The sequence below is a fragment of the Zingiber officinale genome, chromosome 11B (genome assembly GCF_018446385.1).
Source record: "Zingiber officinale cultivar Zhangliang chromosome 11B, Zo_v1.1, whole genome shotgun sequence".
In the NCBI taxonomy this organism is placed as follows: domain Eukaryota; kingdom Viridiplantae; phylum Streptophyta; class Magnoliopsida; order Zingiberales; family Zingiberaceae; genus Zingiber; species Zingiber officinale.
The window spans coordinates 82,421,003-82,438,643 of record NC_056007.1 but is presented as its reverse complement, the minus strand read 5'-3'; positions in this window follow the sequence as shown (position 1 = coordinate 82,438,643).

Sequence of the window (17,641 nt, the reverse complement as noted above, 5' to 3'; positions counted from 1 at the left end):
CAGCTACACCAGGTGCAAGCTACCATAGAAGGGACTCCGATTAGCCAAGGGAGATTGGAAGCCCCGCCAGTTACAACGAATGCTAGGGTTTTCTCTCTCACCAAAGAGGATGTGACGAGTGCTTCTATAGTTGTCACAGGTCAGCTACCTATTTTTAGTCAGTATGCTACTGTGTTATTTGATACTGGGGCGACACATTCGTTTGTCTCTACAGCCTTCATGGAGAAGTTAGAGATGTCACCACAAGCCTTAAATGGCAAATTCTTAACAACCCTGCCTTCGGGAGAAGTAATGTCATCTACTCATATGTTGCAAGCCGCGCCCATCAGAATCGCAGGCAGAGAACTCTACTGTGATCTGATAGTGCTTGACATGCAGGATTATGATAGTATATTGGGCATGGATTTCCTGAGCAAGTACGGTGCTACGATCGATTGTCGTAAAAGAAAAGTAATTTTTCGACCTGAAGCTGAACCAATATTCAAATTTGTTGGGGAACCAAGGAAAGAAACAGAGAGATTCCTGTCAGCCATAAAAGCACAAAAGATGTTAGATAAGGGATGTACTGGATTTCTAGCACACGTGGTCGAAACAAGTCAAACCAAGGACCAGAAGTTAGAAAACGTCAAGGTGGTATGCAACTATCCGGAGGTGTTTCCCGATGAGCTACCAGGATTAGCCCCCGATAGAGAAATAGAATTTGAGATCGAATTGATTCCTGGTACTAAATCGATCTCTAAAGCACCTTATCGTATGGATGAGCTACCAGGATTAGCCCCCGATAGAGAAATAGAATTTGAGATCGAATTGATTCCTGGTACTAAATCGATCTCTAAAGCACCTTATCGTATGGCGCCGGCTGAGTTGAAGGAACTTCAGGGACAGCTACTAGAGTTACTCGACAAGGGACTTATTCACCCAAGTCACTCTCCATGGGGAGCTCCAGTACTGTTTGTGAAAAAGAAGAATGGGCCTATGCGAATGTGTATAGACTACCGAGCGCTGAATAATGTGACAATCAAGAACAGGTACCATCTTCCACGGATCGACGACCTGTTCGACCAATTAAAGGGTGCAACCGTCTTCTCTAAAATTGACCTAAGGTCCGGCTATCATCAAGTGAAAGTGAAACAGGATGATATACCGAAGACGACATTTCGAACGAGATACGGACACTATGAGTTCATAGTTATGCCCTTCGGAGTGACAAACGCTCCTGCTGTATTTATGGATCTGATGAATTGGGTGTTTACGGCATATCTCGATAAATTTGTGATCGTCTTCATTGACGATATCCTCATCTATTCAAGAACCCAAGAAGAGCATGCTGAACACTTGAATACCGTACTCCAGATTCTTTGAGAGAAACAGCTATATGCAAAGTTCTCCAAATGTGAGTTCTGACTCGATCGAGTATCATTCTTGGGTCATATTATCTCCAAGGATGGAGTAATGGTAGATCCGAACAAGATCGAAGCTGTAAGTAACTGGAGCAGGCCAAAGAATGTCAGTGAAATCAGAAGTTTTCTCGGGCTAGCAGGCTACTACAGGAAGTTTGTAGAGGACTTCTCCAAAATTACAGCCCCTATGACCGTTCTCACCAAGAAGAACAAAAAGTATGAATAGACAGATGACTGCGAGAAGAGTTTCATAATGTTGAAAAGGAGACTGATCAGTGCTCCGATCCTTATTCTTCCGGAAAGTAACAAAGGCTTCGATATGTACAGCGATGCTTCCCTATTAGGACTTGGAGCTGTACTCATGCAATATGGCAAAGTCATTGCCTACGCCTCTAGACAACTCAAAGAACATGAAAGAAATTACCCCACTCATGACCTAGAACTAGCAGCCATGGTCTTCGCCCTCAAAACATGGAGACATTATTTATATGGAGCCCAGTGTAAGATTTATACCGACCACCAGAGTCTGAAATATTTCTTCACACAGAAAGACCTGAATATGAGACAACGCAGATGGCTCGAGCTCGTCAAAGACTACGATTGTGAGATCTTTTATCATCCAGGAAAAGCGAACAAAGTGGCTGATGCACTCAGCAAGAAGTCCTGTGCCACCTGATGTCGTTATTTTAAGTTCGAGGATGAACTTTCTATGAGGTATGGGGTACTGTAACACCCACGAAATATTTAAGCTATACATATGGGTATTCTCTTTTAGAATAAAAGGGAATGGAAATAGAACCAAGTGTAAATAAAAAGAAAAAAAAAGAGAAGTTAAGGTTTGAACCATGAACCTCTCATAATAGATAAAGCTAAATTGGTGCATGATAACCACTAGAGTCATGAATGATACATGAATAGAAAAGAATGGAAATTGTAGTTAAGAGTAAGAGTATGATTAAGGAAGGGAGCAAGAGAAAATCAAGTAGCTTTCCTCCTCTTCCTCTTGGTTAAGAAAAGAAGCAAGCAAAAGACAAAGACAAGTTGTCTTCTTCTCCTTCCTTCTTGCTATTTTCGTGGGAATGAAGAGGGTGAGAGAATAGAGGAGTCAAGGGGATGAATTGGGACATTTTCATCCTCATTGAGAATAAATAGGAATGAGAGAAGAGAAGGAAAAGAAAATTTTGGCTACTTCTTCCTCCTTCTTCCTCCTCCACCGAGACCTAAAGCCCTCCTCTCTCTCATTTCTGAAATCCAAGATAAGGTTTTCTTCCTAAGAAAACTAATTCACAAGAAGGAGTCCTCAAGATCTACTCCTTACAAGCAAGAGAAGAAAAAGGGAGAACTAGGAGGAGAAGCTTCTTCTTCCTCTTCACAAGAGTACTTTCTTTAAGAAAAAAAAAACTAAGCAAGAAGTTGTAAGTATCCCCTCACCTATGGTACAAGTAGTTCATGTGTTCTTCCATGAGATTAAATTGCTTAAAAACCTAAGGTTACTTCTTGAAACTTTCGGTCAAGACATGAATAAAAGATTTAGAGAAGTTTAAGACCTAACTAAGCATGCTCACTATGTTCTTATGATATGTACCCTATGATAGGAGGTTAGTTAATGTTCTTATATTTTTATGCTTACTTAAAACTTAGATTCATGCTATTAAATTTTCGGCCAAGGTATGAATAAAAGACCTAGGAAAGCTTAAGATCTAAACTAAACATGCTCACTATGTTCTTATGATATATGCCCTATGATAGGAGATTAGTTTGGTGTTCTTATGCTTATATGATGCTTAGAACTTAAATTCATGTTCATAAAGCTTTCGGCCAAGATGGAAATAAATACCTAGGAGAGGTTAAAAATTTAGTCTACCATGCTCATGACTTGCTTTATGATATGATATGAAGAGTACCTAGTGTTTTCACACTTGTATGTTGATTGGAACCTAAATGCATGCCACCTTAGGGAATTAGGGTTTCTCCCATGATAGAAATGAAGGCCTAGATGTGTTTAAAATTTAAGCTATCATGCTCATGACTTTCCTTATGAAATGGTATGAAGATTTCTTAGTGTTTTCATGCTTGTATGTTGCTTGGAACCTAGATGTATACCACCTTAGGGTTTCGGCCATGATGGGATTTAAGACCTAGGAGAGCTTACAACCTAGTCTAAAATGCTCATGACTTTCTTTATGACATGATATGAAGCTAACTTAGGGTTCTCATGCTTGAATGTTGCTTGTAATCTAGATACATGTCTCTTTAGGGTTTAAGGGTTTCGGCCATGATGAGTTTTAGGATCTAAGAAAGCTTAAAATCGAATCTAACATGCTCATGATTTTCCTTATGATATGATATGAAGTTAGCTTGATATTCTTATGCTTGTATGTTGTTTAGAACTTAGCTTCATACTCCTCAAGTTTCGGCCACAACCAAGTTAAAAGACCTAGGAAGCTTAGAACCTAAACTAAACATGCTCATGATGTTCTTTGTGGTATATGATATGGAATTTGTTTAGGGTTCACATGCTTTTATGTTACTTGTAACATAGTTTCATGCTCCTCAAGTTTCGGCCATAATCAAGTTAAGAGACCTAGGAAGCTTAGAACCTAAATTAAACATGCTCATGGTGTTCTTTGTGGTATATGATATGGATTTGATTTAGGGTTCATATGCTTTTATGTTACTTGTAACCTAGTTTCATACTCATCAAGTTTCGGCCACAACCAAGTTAAAAAACCTAGGAAGCTTAGAACCTAAACTAAACATGCTCATCATGTTCTTTGTGGTATATGATATGGAATTTGTTTTGGGTTCACTTGCTTTTATGTTACTTGTAACCTAGTTTCATGCTCCTCAAGTTTCGACCATAATCAAGTTAAGAGACCTAGGAAGCTTAGAACCTAAATTAAACATGCTCATGATAAGGAGGGTGCTGCAATTTTCTGTTAGTGCTACAGTCTCGAAGTCGCCCTTCTGCCTTCTATTGGATAGGATTCCCTTTAAAAATTTCACGAACTTCAGCATCTGGTGCAGCACATCTAACAATGGTACTTCAACGCAAATCTCTTTGACCTTTTTCAGAAACTGGTGGAACTCTTCATCCCTTTGGGATGCTATAAGCTTCTGAGGAAAAGGAATTGTGCGATTTTGTGGGGTAGTCTAAGGAGATTCTTTAGTTTTTTTTAGTAACCACTTCTTCATCCCTGTTTTGCGTCTGATTGGGCATTAGGGGAGTGGGTTCCTTTTCTGAGTCAAGCTCCATCTGAGTCATGATTTGGGGGTTTCCCACAGTACGTCTGCTCCGCAGCTCAATGCGATTGCAATGTTCCACCTGATTTAAATCTAGTTTCCCTGGGAATGTACCCTATGCTCTCGAGACGGACTGAGCTATCTGAGCTATCTGGTTTTCTTGCATCTTCTGGTGTTTATCTGAGTTCTCCGGTCTCTGAGTCAGTTGTTTGATCTCGCTCCTCATTTCCTTTTGCTCCGAGAGAGCTTCCTCAAGCATCTTTTCAATCCTAGATAACTGTGTAGGTTGCTGCTGTTGATGAGTCTGATGTCCAGGTTGGTAGGTCTGATGTGCAAGCCCCTGGTCCTGATTATTTCGGTATGAAAAGTTGGGGTGGTTCCTCCATCCAGGGTTGTATGTGTTGGAGTACGGATTATTTTACCTCTGATTATAGCCTGTTATTGCATCACATTGCTCAAGCTGGTTTATCTATGCCTGCATTGGCCCAAGGGGGCAAGTATCTTGAGTGTGGTCCGCACTTTCGTAGATGTCGCAAGCACAAACTATTGCATCAGCTGTGTTGCTACCCATGGCTTCAAATTTCTTAGTCAGGGCATCCAGCTTTGCAGACATGAGTGTGAATGCATCCACCTCAAATTTTCCTGACGCCTTCATCTGATTTCCTGAGAAAGCACCGCTAGATCTTTCAGATGCCCACTAATGGTGGTTTAGTGTCACATTCTCTATTATCTCTTCAGCTTCATCAAGGCTTTTGTTCATCAGTGCTCCTCCTACCGCAGAATCCAATGATACCTTCGTGTGATAATTTATTCTATTGTAGAAGGTGTGTAGAACCAGCTACTTCTCAATGCCATGATAGGGGCACTGTCTCTGCATGCTCTTGAACCGGTCCCAGGCTTTAAATAGGGATTCTAAGTCTATCTGCTTGAAACTGACAATCAGGTTCCTCATGTGGGCAGTCTTGCTTGGGGGGGGGGGGGGTAGAACTTGTTTAAGAATTTCTACTAACATTACTCCCAAGATGATATGCTATCTGCTGGTAGAGAATTCAGCCACTGCTTGGCCCTGTCTTTCAGAGAGAATCCGAAAAGAAATAGTCTCACCGATTGTGGAGGAACCTCATTCACCTTCATTGTGCCACAAATTTCATAAAACAACTCTAGATGATGATTCGGGTCTTCGTGTGGTCCCCCTCTGAATTGATTTCGCTGGACCATGTGGATTACTACGGGCTTGATATCAAAGTTTTTAGCATCGATGGGTGGTCGGGTGATACTGGATTGGACCCCTCGTGCATATGGTGTCGCATAATCTTTCAGCAGTTTATCGGCCATTCCTGAGGATTCTTTTGCTGCTTGGAAAGCTTTCTGTAAATTCCTTCTCCTCAGAAAGGTCCTGTCAATCTCTGGATCAGATGGTAGCAGTTGTCCTAAAAGGTTAGCTCTACGCATGCAGAAGAAAAGAGAACAAGATAGAAAATATAGCAGCAAGAAATAAAAAAAATGAATGCAGTAAGGAAGAAGAGTGAAAATATTTTATTAATAGTAGATTTTTTTTATATGCAGAGAATAAAGAAAACAAAGCCTAGTTTAATCCAATATGACTTAGCTAGTGTTATGGACGCAGTCCCCAGCAACGACGCTAAAACTTGTTACGCTTCCGCAAGTGCACGGATTCGTCGTCAGTAATAAAAATATCGATCCCACAGGGACTGGCTATAAGCACTAGCAATCACTCACTTATGGTTAGCTAGACTACCAATGGTCTTGATCAGGCTAAGGGAAAAGAAAGATCGAGGGAGAGAGTCGAGAGTCACAAGGTCAAAGTATTCACTTGGCGATGAGGAGTTCTAGGGGGTCGGTTTCGTCGTGGTAGTATTGATGTGTCTTGGTTTGTCTTACTCTCGCTGTCCTTATTCCTGCTATTGCCGGAAGCTAAGTAGGTATTCTCAAGCACCAGAATAGGATAATGCCTTAAGAAGTCCTGTCACGGTTTACCCCTGTCACTAGGGCACCTCGACAAATCTTGAGGACATAACTCTAACTGGTAAATTAAGAATAGTGAGTAGAGCTAAACCTGGTCTCTCGCTCCCTTGGGGAGAATCTGTCTTCCTCTCAAGGAGCTATCCTAGATGTCTGTGAATCGGTTACCCCTGTCACTAGGGCCCCTTGGGTATACGATCTAGAGGTAATCCTCTACGAGGCTGACAAGTTCTTCTCAATCAAAGGTAAGCAATTAACAATTGAAACAAAGCATGAAAGTTCATCCAACAAGTATAAATACAATTGAGTTTTACATCAATCCGTACCACGACTACTCCCTAATCCCAGAACAAGGGATCTACTCCATGAATGCTAGAGAGATATCCGAAAACATAGTATAGATAAACATACAATTCTCAACAAGTAATAAGGAATATGCTTATCGGGTGTCGAAAAGTGACCTTCGGATCCAACTCTCAGCTTCTAGAGTCGATGTGGTGGTAGAAGTTCGCTGAACGGCGGTCCAAAGTGGCGTAGAATTGCTCCAAGATCTTTTTTTCCCCGACGGCTCGCCTCCCCCTGGCAAAAAGGGTTAAAACCCTTATATAGCCTTAGGGTTTGGCCACGGCGACACGACCGTGTAAGGGTGGCACGGCTGTGCCCTTCTCCGGTTCTGTGCATGGCTGCACAGCCATGCAGGGTCGCACGACCGTGTAGCCCTTGGGCTCTGTCTCCTAGGGCATGGTCGTGCAGGGGTGCACGGCCGTGCAAATCTCCTTCTCTGCCTGGGGTGGCACGAGCGTGCAGGGTCGCACGGTCGTGTGCTGACTGGTCACTATTTTGGTCGCATGGCCGTGCAGGGTTGCACGACTGTGTGCTCTTCCTCTGCTGTTTAGCCACACGGTCGTGCAGGGTTGCACGACCATGTTGTCTAGTTGGTTCCGGTGCATCAATACTCTCCGTTCAGGCTCCGAAAATCTTTCCTGTCAACATAAAACCAAACAAAGAGCAGATATCCGAACAAGACAATAGATATGATGCATACAAGATAAAAGATGCGATCATGTGAAGAATATATGTGCATAAGTCAAGTGAATGTGCGCTAAAACATGCGTAAAAGATCATAATATTTGTGCACATCAGGTATGCATGGTCTACTTTTTACGCATAATTCTACTGTTGCTTCACTTCTTCTCCATATTTCGGTGACTGACTTGAGCGTCGAAGGGCCAACGTCGGGGATCCTTTCCCTGGCTTGGCATTGACGTCGTCTATTTTGCAGAGCGAAGCAAAATCCACATTCGGTCAGCGAAGCCGCCATATCCTAGCATTCCAACTCGCCCGCTTTCGGACAGGATCATTTTGGCTCCATCTATGGGAATCTAGCCTACATCAAAAATGAGGAGATGAAAGATGCTCGACGACACACCATGGTGACGCTGCCGCAAGAAGAGGTTAATGCACTGATATAAGCTCGAGTAGCGAAAATAGTGGAGCAACAACAGCAACAAGCGTTGGTCGAGTGTCAAGCACAAGAACCTACTGCATCAACTGCAGGCCGGCTGGCCGAATGAGTAGAGCAAGTGGACCAAATAATCACTGGGGTTAGAACAAGAAGTCGATCGGCACCTACGGGGTAGCCCCTAATGCGCCGATCCCGTTTCATCGAGCACTATTCCGGACTCCATCAGAGGAAAGGGGTCAAGTAGACAAACACCGGGGGGATCTTCTTCGGATGATGCACCCGTTCGGGGAGCACAAAAAAGAAAAGCACAAAGGGAAAATTATTCTTCCGAGCGGATCATTCAATAGTTCTCATAGGGGATTCTGGATGCCCCTCTGCCGAAGCATTACACCCCGCTGACGATTGGGGAATATAACGGAGTGACCGACCCGGACGACCATTTGGCCAAATTTGATAATGTGACCACACTTCACCAGTATGTGGAGAAGTGCCGGTTCTTCCTAACCACGCTATCCAAATTAGCGCAACGTTGGTTTAAGCGGTTATCAAGTGACTCGATCCACAGCTTCAAGGACTTCCGAGCGGCCTTCCTGCATCACTTCTCCAATAGTCGTCGCCACCAGAAGATGAGTGTTAACTTGTTCACCCTGAAGCAAGGGCCCAGGGAAGCGCTGAGGTCCTACACCAAGCACTTCAACAAGGTGGCAATGGACATCTCGGCGGTCTCCTCGGACGTGTTGGTGAACACCTTCGCCCAGGGACTCACTGAAGAGAGTTCTTCCGATCACTCATTCAGAGGCCACCACAGGACTTCGAACATCTTCAGAAGAAGGCAATAAAGTGCATTAACGTGGAAGAGGCACAAGAAGAAAGAAATGAGAGATGTATGTCGAGCCAACAACCGCGCCCAAATGGAGGCCACCAAGTAACCATCAACCGCCGAAGGGGCCTCACTCGATTGGAGCCCAATCCCACTAAGAGCTAAGGGCACATGGCGTACAGCATGTGACGGCTGGTCGCCTAAAGGCTGCAAAAGGCAAGGTGTGGACACCACTCTTCTACTCGTTCCACTAGTCGGCAACACACAATACACTGGACTGCTACGATCTGACGCCAATAACTGGCAGACTGGCCCCACGTGGATACCGTCGTCGATCACCATCTCCTGTTCGACGATACAAATGTCAATCTGCGGGTTGAAGGGAGGAAAGGAGGACGGCTAAGCCACACCATCATCAACCCTCGGGAAGGAATAACATGAGTCCCACCTGAGACTCTATCGAGCAGATCAGACCATCGGAACAGGAGAAGGAGAACCAGAGCAACACCGCTCAAGGAGAAATAGGAATGATCGTCGGTGGACCAACTGACAGTGATTCTAACCGGGCGAGGAAGTCGCATACTCAGCGGCTCGAGATCCATATTGTTGGGTGCGGTAAGGAGAAGGCCGAAGGACCTGAGATCAGCTTCAGCCCAAGAGATTTAGAGAGAGTGGAAATCCCTCATGATGATGTATTGATCATCCGAGCGGTAATCACCAATTATACAATTCATCAAACTTTTGTTTATGTAGGGAGTTCAGTGAACATCATATTCAAGAAGACATTCAATCAGTTGCAAATCAACTGGAATGAGCTGCTGCCGATGACGACCCTGCTCTACGATTTCATGGGCAACGGAGTGCTGTTGATCAGCCAGACTAAGCTGGCAATCTCACTCGGAGAGGAGCCCCTGAAGATGACAAGGACCACCAACTTCATTGTGGTAGACACGCCCTCGGCCTACAATGTCATCTTGGGCCAATTGACGCTTAACAAGTTTCGAGCGGTAGTGTCCACCTACTGTCAGAAGATCAAACTCCCGGTGTATGATAAGGTCGGGGAAGTCAAAGGGGACCAGCTAGCCACTCGACGATCCTACATCAAGATGATCAAATCAGAAGTAAGGGGCGCTAAAGAAAAAATCCATTCTTGGGGGTGAACACTATCACAAAGAAGCCTCCTACGTTGGTTTACAGAAAAAAGAGGAGGTTCAGATCCACTCAAGTCGGTCGGAGGCAACCACCTTTATCGTCGCTGATCTAGAGAGCGCGAAGAAAGCAAAGTCAGTCGCCTACCTCAGACAGAACTATGATGTGTTCGCTTGGTCGACACACTATCTTCCTAGTATCTCCTCGAGAGTGGCTCAGCATGAACTTCATGTCTGATCGGACGATCAACCGGTGAAGAAAAAGAAAAGGGACTTCAGCACGGAGTAAAACCTGATCATCCGGACGGAGATAGAGAAACTACTTGAGGTCGGCCATATACGTGAAGTACAATTCCCGAGCTGACTTGCTAATGTGGTGCTAGTCTCTAAGTCGGACAACAAATGGCGGGTCTGCATCAACTTCCGTGAATTAAATAAGGCATGCCCGAAGGATTTCTATCCATTGCCCAGGATAGATCAGATGGTGGACTCCACGGCGGGCTACGAGCTGATATGCATGCTTGACGTGCACCAGGGTTACCACCAAGTGTCGCTTGCCCTAGAAGATCAGGAGAAGGTCAGCTTTATTATAACCGATGGAACATACTGCTACAACTTCATGTCGTTCAGACTGAAGAACGTCGGTGGCACATACTAGAGGTTGATGGACAAGGTGTTTTGACGGTAGATCGACTATAATATGGAGGTATATGTTGACGACATTTTAATAAAGTCGCTCTGAGCTATTGACCTTCATGCAGATGTCGACGAGACATGCCAAACTCTTTGGGCCTATGGAATAAAATTGAACCCTAACAAATGCCTGTTCGACGCAAGGAGCGGTCGATTCCTGGGTTACATCATCACCGAGAGGGGGATTGAGGTGAATCTGAGCAAGGTGAAGGCGTTGTAGGACATGCCCCCACCTCGCAGCTTAAAGGAGGCCCAATGGCTGACCAAACGGATCACAACACTGTCCAAATTCATATCCAAGTCATTTGACCGAAGCCTACCTTTTTTCAAGGTGCTGCGCCGAGCGACAAAATTCCAGTTGGACGCAGAGTGTGATCGGGCGTTGGAAGAGCTCAAGGAGTATCTTAACTCTTTGCATGTGTTAGCTAAGCCGAGCGATGGGGAGTCGCCCTGGATCTACTTGTCGTCCACCGAATATATGGTCAACTCGGCATTAGTTAAGCAGAACAGACATGAACAACAGTCTGTATACTTTTTAAGTCATATATTGAAAGACACTCAGTCCCGCTATATTGGTCTTGAAAAGTTAGCTTATGCATTGGTACTTGCCGCTCAGAGACTCCACCCATATTTTCTCGCACATCCGATCATCATGATGACCAACAGCGCCTTGAGAAGAGTCCTCCTTAACCCAGAGGGGTTTGGACGGCTGATCAAGTGGACAACTGAACTGATTGAGTTCAACATTCAATACCAGTCCCGAACGGCGATCAAAGCTCAGGCCTTTGCGGATTTCATCACAGAGGACCAGAACACGGAGCCGAAATATGTTTGGAGAATATAGGTTGACCGTTCGTCCACTCAGTAGGGCAGCGGGATCGACATTCTGCTCATTTCACCTCGGGAGGATCGGATGCAACTTTCCATTCGGTTGGATTATCGTGCCACCAACAATGAAGCCGAATATGAAACTTTGATAGCTGGCTTACAGGCAGTGCAGCATGTCGAAGCCACAAAAGTCCTCATTCACTCGAACTCTTAGTTGGCCGCCCAGCAGCTATTAGGAACGTTTGAGATTAGCAGCTCCCGACTCAAGTTATATGGAGAAGCTTTCGAGAAGCTGAAGGTAAATTTTCAAGAAGTCATGGTACAGAAGATCCCTCGATCAGACAATTAGGCCGCGGATAAGTTGGCGAAGTTAGCCAGTTCCCTAACGCCAATCGTGAAGGAACAACTGATTGAGCAAGTCCCGTTAGTGGCACATATCGATAGGATGGTAGGGATCGCTTTAATGGATGACTAGAGAATGGAACTGATAGAGTTCCTCCAGTCGGGTGTCACACCTTCCGATCAGGAAGAGGCCTGTCTATTAAAAAAGAGGGTCGGACGGTTCACCTTAATTGGAGAGTAGCTGTATAAGCGAGCCTTCTCTAGACCCCTACTTAGGTGCATTAAGTCGGAAGATATAGAGTACATCCTCCAAGAAGTGCATTGAAGCTCCTGCGGAAGTCATTCGAGCGATCATTCACTGGCTCAAAAGATTCTCCTGGCCGGGTATTTTTGACCCACTCTCCAAGCGGATGTCACTCGGGCAGTAGCTGACTGTTTGTCCTACCAAAGGTATCACAATATCCCACGCCGACCGACCGAGGAGATGAAGGCATCCACGGTGTCTTGCCCATTCGACTAATGAGGCATGGACATCGTAGGATCATTTCCCATGGCAACCGATCAATGGAGGTTTCTGCTCGTTACGGTAGACCACTTCTTAAAGTGGGTGGAGGTCGAACTGCTAGCAAAGATAGTGAGAAGATGACCATCAAATTCATCTGGTAGAACATATTGTGTCTGTTCGGCATCCTCCACCGGCTCGTCTCGGATAATGGGAGGCAATTTGCCAGTCGGAAGCTCGCGGAGTGGTGCAACGGCTATGACATCCAATAGGCCTTCACTTCAGTGGCTTACCCCCAAAAGCAATGGCTAGGCGAAAGTCATAAATCGGGAGATCCTCAGAGGTCTACAGGCTCAGCTCGACCACACAGGAGGAAGTTGGGTCGATGAGCTCCCGAGTGTCTTGTGGGCACTTCACACTACTCCAATAGATGTGATTGACGTAACACCATTCTGACTGGTGTATGGAGGTGAAGCAGTGGTCCCTGTGGAAGTGGGAGTGGAATCCGACCGAGTGCATCTCTATGACGAGGGGAGCACCGACCGGAGGCTAATAGAGCTTGACTTGGTGGATGAGGCACGAGATAAGGCTACCGTTCGGCTAACTACCTATCGGCAACAGATGAGGCAGAACTACAACCGAAGGGTGATCCCAAGATCCTTCCAAGTCAGCGATTTGGTGTGGAAGAGAATAAGGCCTGTCGGAGACGCCACCAAGCTCGAAGCTTCATGGGGAGGCCCCTTCAAGGTCGTGTAAAAACTTCGATCGGGAGCCTACTACCTGGAGGATGAAGACGGGAGACGGCTCGAGCAGCCATGGAGTGCGAATCATCTCCAACCTTATAGAGTCGGGTGAGGTGCTTGAATGAGTCCCAATGTAGCTACATAAGTGTGCCTTGTGAATGTAGGAAAACTATGAATGGATAATACAAAGTATTCCAGACTCCTATTCTGATCGCCCGAGTTAAAAGTCGAGCGGCAACTATAAACCCGAGTCTACATCAACGGTTGAGCAGCGACTTTAAATCCTGATTTTCATCAACAGTCGAGCGACAACCTTAAACTCTGGTTTATATCAACGGTCGAGCCGCAACCTTAAACTCTGGTCTTCATCAGCGGTCGAGTGGCGACCTTAAACTCTGGTCTTCATCAATGGTCGAGCGGCGACCTTAAACCCTTATCTTCATCAACGGTCGAGTGGCGACCCTAAACTCAAGACTTCGATGAAAAATAATATCGACGAAAATGGCCGACCAGGAAACGCGCCTCTCAAAAGCAACAATTTTCAAAATAAGCTGGTCGTTCGACAAGCCTAAATTGATCGATCGGCTGTGAAAGTGAGTAGCTCGTCGCTGGTCGGAAAAGACACACTTTCAAGTCAGACCGGAGAGAAAATATCGAACGGCGACATGGGGACAAACAAACAAGAAAAACTCACCGAATGGGAGATTACGCATTAACACTAGGGCAAATTCTTACAAGAGCATGGAGGGCAATACAAAATGAGGCAACATTTACACAAGCAGGCTCACTCAAGATAATCTAAAGCATCGTCGGGCAGAGACTCGGTCAGCTTGTCCCGACTAATGACCTTGTTTGTCAGAGCAGTTGGAATGTAGTCACCATCCTTCAGTTGGTCGAGCATCCCGTCGATGGCAAGGTTGAAAAGACAGAGTGTCCGATCGGTGACCTTGTCATTAAAGACGTCCGAGCGGATGTAGGCCCACTTCATGAGCTTGAATCTGCTAGACTCGACCCCCTGATACGTCTTTAGGGCCGCTCGGGAGGCTTCTAGCTCTACTTTCATGTTCCAAAAATATGAGCATTTGACACATGGCCAGACTCTCTACCCAATACTACAAGGAAAGAAAAAATTTTAAAAGAAGGGCAGGAGCAAACAACCATAAACGTTAAATACTTACCCCAGTAGACATCTGGGTAGACTATTGGCGAGTGCCCCGGGAGGCATGAGTGTCGCACGGGCTCGGGCATCGGCTCATATCTGGGCGAGCGGCCCTTGAATAATTATTTGGTGCTCGGGGGCCCAGGATACGGCGTCGTCTGGGTCGGGCCACTCGTCTATCGGTAGATGGATGATTGTCGTTATGTGGCGCTGGCCGCTCAGATCGGACTGGGTGGAGGTAGTTCTGTCAGCCAACTGAGATGCTGGTGTCGGTCGGACGCATGGCTTCTGGGCCCTGTCAAAGATGGAGGCGGCATGAAGGCAACCGGCGGTGCGCAGATGGTTCCTTGTGGCAACCCAGACAAAGATGGCGTCCGATCGGATGAAAGCAAAGTATGGGGGGTGATCATCACTTGTTCGAGCGCAGGTGTGGAGGTTTCTCCCCTCTCGGATGGAAGACGTGGGCTTGCCCTAGTTGGAGTCTGCATAGCAGAGGTGGCGGATCGAGTGGTAGCCTCCGCGCGGTGCCTCTTCTAATTTATCAGAGGCTCCCCAGAAGAAGTCGACTCTGAGGTCGAGTCGACTGGAAGTGTTGGAGGCCGGTCTGATGGAAGATCTGCTGTACCGACCGCTCCACTGCCAGCCGTCCAGCTTGCTCCCCCTTCGCTCCCCTACGTTGGCGCTCTTTCGTTCTCGCCAAGTGGCTCCTCTTGGGAGTTGACCGGCTGTAAGCCTCGGCTCTCCACCTCAGCTACGCCAGCAGCATTTATCTCCACGTCCATAAGTTTGCATTTGCCGGCCAGACGCATGCGCAACATGATTTGAGCTGCAAAATAAAGAAAGAAATCAGTTAGATTCAAAGATTGGGAGGAGAAAGAGCATACCTAGACTGGTCGGAAGCTTCGTGCAGAGGACTCCCTCATGCAGCAACTTGTGAATGTGGTACTCCTAACCGGCCAAGTTTGAAGTTGCATGGAGATAGTCCAACTGGCTCATGTACTTCTTGAGTTCCAGCGGCTTCGGGGTATTTCTAGCTACCAGCTGGTAGGAAAGTCCGGTCGCTCGGGAAAATGAACAAAGAAAAAGTAGTTTCTCCAATGCTTGTTGGAGGATGCCATCTTATCAAAGAAAACTAAGCCCACTCAGGCTTGAAAGAGAAAAGTCCCCGGCTCGGACAATTTCAGATAATAGAAATAATGGAAGAGCCGAGGAGTTAAAGGAATGTCGTGCAGGCGGAACAAGACGACGACCCTACACAGCAGCCGAAAGAAGTTTGACACTAATTGATGGAGAGAAATATGGAAATATTTACAAACTACGGATAAGAAAGGGTGGACTGAGAACCACAGACCAATGGTGAACTAATCCCTAAAGAAGCATAGAAAACTCGACGGTGATTCGCTCGACCGGTTGGAAGCAGGAGGAAGAGCGATTTGATAGTTAGATGAAATTTCGTAAGCAGCTCTCAAACTCTTAGCGTCGCCTTCGTCGAACCTAGACTCAATGGACGTTGGCGCTCGTTCGCTCTCGCCAAGTGGCTCCTCTTGGGAGCCGACCGGCTGTAAGCCTCCGCTCTCCACCTCAGCTACGCCAGCAGCATTTATCTCCACGTCCACAAGTTTGCATTTGCCGGCCAGACGCATGCGCAACATGATTTGAGCTGCAAAATAAAGAAAGAAATCAGTTAGATTTAAAGATTGGGAGGAGAAAGAGCATACCTAGACTGGTCGGGAGCTTTGTGCGGATCAAGCTCAAGCCAAACACGTAGAGGACTCCCTCATGCAGCAACTTGTGAATGTGGTACTTCTAACCAGCCAAGTTTGAAGTTGCATGGAGATAGTCCAACTGGCTCATGTACTTCTTGAGTTCCGGCGGGTTCGGGGCACTTCTAGCTACCAGCTAGTAGGAAAGTCCGGTCGCTTGGGAAAATGAACAAAGAAAAAGTAGTCTCTCCAATGCTTGTTGGAGGATGCCATCTTATCAAAGAAAACTAAGCCCACTCAAGCTTGAAAGAGAAAAGTCCCCGGCTCGGACAATTTCAGATAATAGAAATAATGGAAGAGTCGAGGAGTTAGAGGAATGTCGTGCAAGCGGAACAAGATGACGACCTTGCACAGCAGCCGAAAGAAGTTCGACACTAATTGATGGAGGGAAATATGGAAATATTTACAAACTACGGAAAAGAAATGGTGGACTGGGAACCGCAGACCAGTGGTGAACTGATCCCTAAAGAAGCATAGAAAACCCGGCGGTGATTCGCTCGGCAGGTTGGAAGCAGGAGGAAGAGCGATTTGATAGTTAGATGAAATTTCGTAAGCAGCTCTCAAACTCTTAGCGTCGCCTTCGTCGAACCTAGATTCAATGGACGTGTACCACAGAGCCCAAGGATGGAGACGGGAGGTTGTGAGGAGCTTGCCATCGGAAACAAAAAGGTCGACGAGGAACAATGAAAAAGTTCGATTGAAAGGGAGAGGACGCTAAGAACAATGAAAAGATTCGAGTGGGGGAAAGGAAGCTTACAGAAAAGGTCATTGGAGAGGAAGAGGAAGCAAAACGTCGTCGAGAAGCTCGAAGACGAAGGCACACGAAGTGAAGAAGACGGCGACACACGCGGCTTATAAACCTCACGGCCAATCGGCGACAGCCATCCGATCTAGGGTTGCGACAAACTAGGAGAAGATCCAGCTGTTGAATTTGAAAAGGCCCCTATCACGTCACCGGTGGATATCCGCCTATCACGTCAAGCGTGCGGTAGCAGAAAGAGGAACACGTGGTAATCGATCACCGGAATTCATTTAATGGAGCTTAATATGATGCGGCGATAAGGAGTCCACCTGGCATGGGTCAACTGCCACGGTGAAGGTCAAAGTCAAGGGGATCAACGCCAGAACTCAGAAGAGTAGAAGGTGGCTACATTGGCTGACCGGATGAACCAATGTCCGGTCGGCGGGAGATTCGTCTGAGTGGATCACTCGTCCGGCTCAGGGGTAAGGCGGTGGCATCTCTCGACACCGAGCGCTTTAGGAAACATTGAGGCACAGGGTATGGAAGAGCTTGTCCGATCAAAAGGGACAAGTCACCGCTCGGAATCATCACACAGAAGAGTAGCCGAAGCCGACCGAGCGGAGGAGTCTTGGTGTCGAGCGGCTGAACCGTTCGGACAAACAGCAGGACAGGCGGACCGTGCACATTGGAACGTAGGGAGCGTGGCCACAAACATGTTGGAGAACGTGGCCACACATATATTGGAGAACGTGCCCACACTTCGACGAACGTGCACGTCATCCACCAGAGTTCTATATAAAGAGAGATCCA